Source organism: Crocodylus porosus, unplaced genomic scaffold (assembly GCF_001723895.1).
Source record: "Crocodylus porosus isolate Cpor-Errol unplaced genomic scaffold, CroPor_comp1, whole genome shotgun sequence".
Taxonomy (NCBI): domain Eukaryota; kingdom Metazoa; phylum Chordata; order Crocodylia; family Crocodylidae; genus Crocodylus; species Crocodylus porosus.
The window spans coordinates 16,611,679-16,617,678 of record NW_017728915.1 but is presented as its reverse complement, the minus strand read 5'-3'; the positions used below and the strand labels follow the sequence as shown (position 1 = coordinate 16,617,678).

The window sequence follows — 6,000 nt, the reverse complement described above, 5'->3', positions numbered from 1 at the left end:
ACTCCAGCTGCAGCCTGACCAGTGCCGCATAGAGGGGGAGGATCACCTCCCTGGACCTGCTCGAGATGCATCTGTGGATGCATGACAATGTACAGTTGGCCTTTTTGACCATCTTTTAAACTAGATCCTCAGTACATTAAAAAGTGGCAAGATTAATTATTTTGTATTAAAAAAAGTCTTGTGCTGAATTTAAATTTTCAGTGTTTCTTCTAGAAAACAATCTCTGCAACATCAAAAATGTAAGGCTCCTGACTACATGAAAATTCTAGCATGTGAGTAGGGTAGTTTTTGCTTTAAGTAGTGAGTAGTTTTACTGAACTCAGACTAAACAAAGTCAATTCCCTTAGAAAATATTAAGCCTTGAGTTCTGCCAGTTCCACTTGTGAGGTTAACTTCATGTATCTAATATTTAGATGTTTCAGTCTTCTTTATTTGAAACTTTTTATTTCAATTTTTTCTACGCTTTAAGTAATATGAATGTGTGAATTTAACAACAAAGGGGAAGGAATTTATTTGGAGAATAAACTGGAAGTTTAAAAATAGATATGTGCATTACAGACCTGACTTTCTTTCACATGCGGCAGGATGAAATCCTCTAGTGGCACTGGAGGTACCCCAGGGTAAAACTAGTTCACGAAGATGGGAATCAAGATCTATAACTTCATAGTAGATGAATCTACACCACAGCTTGTGCTGACTTTAAACTAGCTAACTCAAGTACTGAGAGCAACAGAGCTCTGGTAGCATGCAGTCCAGCACTGGGGAGGCATCCAATTATTTAATTAGCTTTGTAGGTAACTGTGCAGGCTAAACTGGGCTCTGTTCTTCCATTGCCATGCTTGTAGCAATAACTGAGCTAGCTAGTTGTAGCACCAGCTACAGTCACAGCAGTATGGACATACTGCGTGTCCCTAATTCCAGAACACTGTGCATGACAAAGCATTTCAAAACATGCTATAAGGCTGATGTGGCAATTTTGCCTCCTTCCACACATCTGTTTTATTCAAATGTGTCAATAGGCAAGAATGTTATTAAAACTGAACCCAAAAGACAAAACTGCAATAAAAATGGAATTCACAGACTCTTCTTGCAGAAGGAAGTTCCACGTTGCACACGGTCTGAACTGATTCCGCAGAAGCTGGTCACTGAAACAGGGCTAATGATATCTGTTCTTGCCCAAAATTTTAAATGAGATTTTATCAGGTTCTTTTGCATGTGTCTGTATTTTAACTCATTAAGGAAACACTGGTGATTACACAGATCAATTGTTTGTAGTATGGGATGGGGTCCAAAAAGGTTAATGCCAACCAATACTCAAAAAACAAACCAAGAAATACCCCATTTTCATGTTGAATAAATTGTATTACAAGCACTTCAGATATATAATATCTGCAGGCTTTTATTACCACCATCCATTGAAAATACACATTTTCAAACATCTTCAGTACTGAACCTGATAGCATAAATCAAGTGGTATAAAATGCTCTGCAGTTTTCCACAGGCACTCATAGCATGACATACCCTCTGGATTCCAATAAAAATATTAAAAATCAATGCTTCTGATTGTGGTATATTGTAGACTCTCTCTTAACAATAAAATGATCTACTCATTTTCAGGTTCTTTGACTGTTATACTGTTATAATGGATAACAGTCAAAGAACCTGAGCATGCGATCATATAGACACCTCCCCACACAGTGAGTATTTGCATTAGAAAATTTACATATTATATCCACTTTAACAAATTGGATCTGCTACTAGTGCAGAAGTAATGAATTTAAGGGCTTGGTAATAACAAATATCATTCAGTAAAGTCATTGTATTGTAAGTCATCATCTAGACTATGTTCACTCAGTAAAGTACAGTTCATTGAATCTTATGTTTTATAATCTCTTCCTTTAATAAAAATGTATTGTGAAGAAAAATAACCATAATTCTGGTTCTTTATACTGCTATCCAGCCAGATAAGTTGAATTTAATGCTATGCTAGCTTTGCTTTACTTAACGTATAATTTAAATGCATGTATTCAAATTATCACTTTAATTTTGTCATATTTACTTGGCACACCTTTTTACATCTCTCATCCTAGACTTGAATCAAAAACATTACAGCTCATTCAATCTTTTTAAAGCCTCTATGTCCTGTAGAGTTGATAGTTAATAAATCAGAATGTCAACTCTCCAGTTTTATAAGACAGAAACCTATAAAAGTAGTCCAAGTATATAAATCCAATTTAAAGAACTACCACCTAATTCCATGCTGCCTGCTAATGGAAAACTTGAAGAAAGCCTGTTGAAAACTGATTTCAACTACCGCCAAGAAAAAATAAAGGTGTTTGAGCAAATTAGTGGTGGTTCAAGGGACACACGCTACACAGCACGGTAAAAATTTTGTCTTGACTGTCAGCTTTAAGGTGAGCTGACCAGGTGAACGTATTGTGACAAATTCATGCTTGGTATAACTCCAATAACTTCATTACTTCACCAGGAATAAATTGTTCTACTTTATCCAACAACAACAAATAATTTAGCACACTGCTTTAGGAAAGTCTATCTGTACAATGTGAGATTAAAACGCTGATCTCCATCTACAATTTTTTTTTTTTATATTTGTCATTTTTACTCCTTGCTGAAACAGGAAATCTACTTCTCAAAGTGACCTTTCAGAAGTTTCATTAGTTGCCATAGGTTTATGCAAATTATTACAAAATGATTCTTGTATCAAGTGAGGTATTTAGCACATGAAGAACTGATCTAAAGATGAATGTTCGTCTATGCAAAGAACTGTACTTATGCACAGATCCTCTGCACCTGATTGGCAATGCTCTGAATGCTACATTTATTGGGTTCCTCTGCATGCTTGGTCCTGGCTTTCTGAAAGAGGGTAAACAACACGCCTGTCTATTTTTTCCAGCTATTTTCAGTTGCACTAGAAATGAATAGTATTAAGGACTGACATTAGAAAGGACAGCACACTTTTACATATATAAAAGTGCATTCGGTGTTTTTGAATGGTTCCCAGTTGAGAAGACTGGAAACCATTCTGTGAAGAGAAAACCTGAACAGCAGGGCAGGATAAACCAATTTCAATGGCAGCACGTGTTGCCCATGCTGCCCCGTCAACGTGTCACAACCTTGAACTAGAGAATGTGTCTCTCCCTATTGGGAGGTAGGTAGTTGCACTCCCAGCCTGAGTCTTTGCGCTCCTGATATAACTGCCAACTAGGTGCCATTTGTAGTGACCTGTTTGTGAGATGAACACACAACCCTGGGAAAGCGGACAGAGACTGTCAACTCATTTCACTCAGGAACCAAACAGCCAGCAAATGTTACCTGCTTGTCACTACCAAGATAATTCAAATGAGAGAACTGGTAATGAAAATATTAACTGTATAACTAGCTTCAACCAGCTAGTTACACAGTCAACTAATTCGTAAACAAGAAACTAATAGTATGACTAGATGAAACAGAGTGCAAGGCATTCCTCAAGAATAATTTGTCTGAAAACCTTTGCCAGGCTTGCTTATGAACTGGGACTGCAACTTGTCTAAGCTCACGTTTTGCTACATGGACCTAATGAAAAGAATTTCAGAAGAGGTCACATATTCCACTTTCCACTGTGGAACAAGGAAAATTTACCAAAGTCTTTCAAAAAAGATTATATGTCACCACAAATAAAAATTATGCTGACCTAATTGTTACCATGTGTGACCCAGATCTGGGAGCAGACTCAAATGCTTACTTGCTAAACGCTAAAGAGGCTGTCTTCAGAGAGGTGAAATCTGCACAACACCAAAGTTCAAGACTAGGACTGTACAGCAATGTAGGATTGAAAAGACAGTCTGCACAATACTTCTGAGGAATAAACAGCAGCTATATTATGGAAAGGAACATATGAGGTAAAGAAAGAAGTTGGAAGTTCCCGTGACTTACAAATACTCGTACCAGACCATTCTGCTTGCCCAAGAGAAGGCTCAGTTCCCTAAAAAGCAGGAAGGAAGCAAACTCCTAGTGATTTACTTAATAGAGTAGAGGCCAGATCAAAAGGGAATTCAGCACCTGCAAGTTAGGCACTGCAACCTTTACATTTCTGAGGCTTGGTCCTCAAAGTGAAATCAAAACTTCAGAGTTTCTCTCTAAAACTTCCTATACTGTGCATGGGGAGAATTAGGCACCTATGAAGGGCATTGCAGCTGAGCAGGGAGATGACACATTAAGTGCTATGGTCTGATATTCTGGTCATGTCCAATCCTTAGAGTCAGGGTTTAAATGATACCTCTCCATCCACTCATGATCCAGAGCTCTGAATTGCTCCCTAGGGTAGGCACCAACAACTGAACAGGGCTTCATTTATTTTTTTTAAATGAAACCAAAGGTGGAAGAGAAGGTACCTTCTAACTCTTACATACTAACCCAGGGATGTCAAAGACATGGTGCTTGGGCCAAATCTGACCCACAGAACCCTATCATCTGACCTGTGGTGCTGCCCATGGGTCTCAGAGTTGACCCACATGCTGCAAGTGGTGCATGCTGGATTGGCCCTGAGCACTGCTCACAGTACCTGCAAGGGGCTGGTTTGGGATACGAACTCCACACAGTGCCTGCACTAGGCTGGCCCAAGCTGAAATGTATGCTGCAGGCAGCACCTATACCAGGCCAGGCCAGGACGCATATTTCATGAGACCCCTGTGTTGGGCCTGGTCAGGACACAGCTAGTGTCCTGACATAGCTGGGATGCACATGGCACACTGTGTCCAGGCAGGGCTGTTCCAGGATCCATGCTGGATCCAGTATGCAGAGCCAGTCTGTAGGCCCAATCCAGTCAACAGCCACCCCCACCCCACCATTCATTTCGCCCACAGAGCCTGATGAGTGTGACACTCCTGTACTAACCTACTGGTTAGAGCAGGGGTGCTAAATACATGGTGGGTCATCATGCCCCTACCACTAATTTTGGGATTTCTAGTCACTGAGGGTGATTAAAACCAGTAGTTGAAGAAAAGGGGGAGTGAGCAACAATTGCATTATCCCTCTGGTTTCCAGAGCCTGGTTGATACAGCCATGCAAATTGCCACTGCCACTGCCGCTCATGGGTCTGGTTTGGGTGTGACAAAGAGTTAGACACCTCTGGGGTACAGCGCTCACCCAGAGTCAGAGACTCGAATTCTCAACCTTCTCAACCTGAGGAGATTCACATTGCCTTTCCTACATCCCAGGCAAGTACTCTAACCAACAGGTAATAGGCTATTCTGCTGAAGATGAACACTGTGCAGCAGAAGTATGTGAGACTGCTGAGTACATCAGGACAACAAAAAAAGGGAGCTTGAATTTGTAGTCTGTTGGTTCCAGCACTCAGCTGGAAGGAGGGATTCCTGGATTAGAATCTGTTCTCAGAATGATTTCCTTCTAACCATTGACTGCTTAATGTAAAGTCCATAAACAGGGAGTAGGGATCAACATCTAGGATCCCTGTCCTTCCAGAGGGGTGATCTAACCATTAGACTACAGCGACATGCTCCTTCTTACTTAATTTCTTTTATGCTTTGCTGCATCGTGCCCATCTTCCACAGGATGGAGTAGATCACGGCTGGCCAACTCGTAGCACGCATGCCAGAAGTGGCACAGGCAGCCTCTGGGTGTGGCACATGACAGACCAGGAAGGGGACAGGCAGCACGGAGGCAGACAAGCCAGGGAAAAGAATGCAATTTAATTTATAAATGGCAGCCACCAACTATATTTTTCCCATGAATGTGGCCATGAATTATGCACTTGGTAAGTGTGAATTAGGCATGCTCTGAGCATCGCTATAAAATCAGGCCTATCATGGGGCTGTAGTACTACCCCACCTAACTTCTGAATCTCTGTGGGATTTAGGCAAGAAATACTGCAGAAATCTGAGCATGCACAGAAGACAGAACTGAAGGTTCCCAGGAAACATTCAATTCAAAAAGAAAAGCCTTGCAAGTTGATGATCAGGGGAGGCATAGATCATAATTTCA

General features: G+C 40.8%; 1 protein-coding gene across 7 annotated transcripts in view; it reads right to left on the bottom strand.

Moving 5' to 3' along the window:
- The window catches only part of ZNF423 (zinc finger protein 423), a 253,010-nt gene that overhangs the window by 208,870 nt on the left and 38,140 nt on the right, over window positions 1-6,000 (bottom strand). The gene's annotated exons all lie outside the window — the stretch shown is intronic.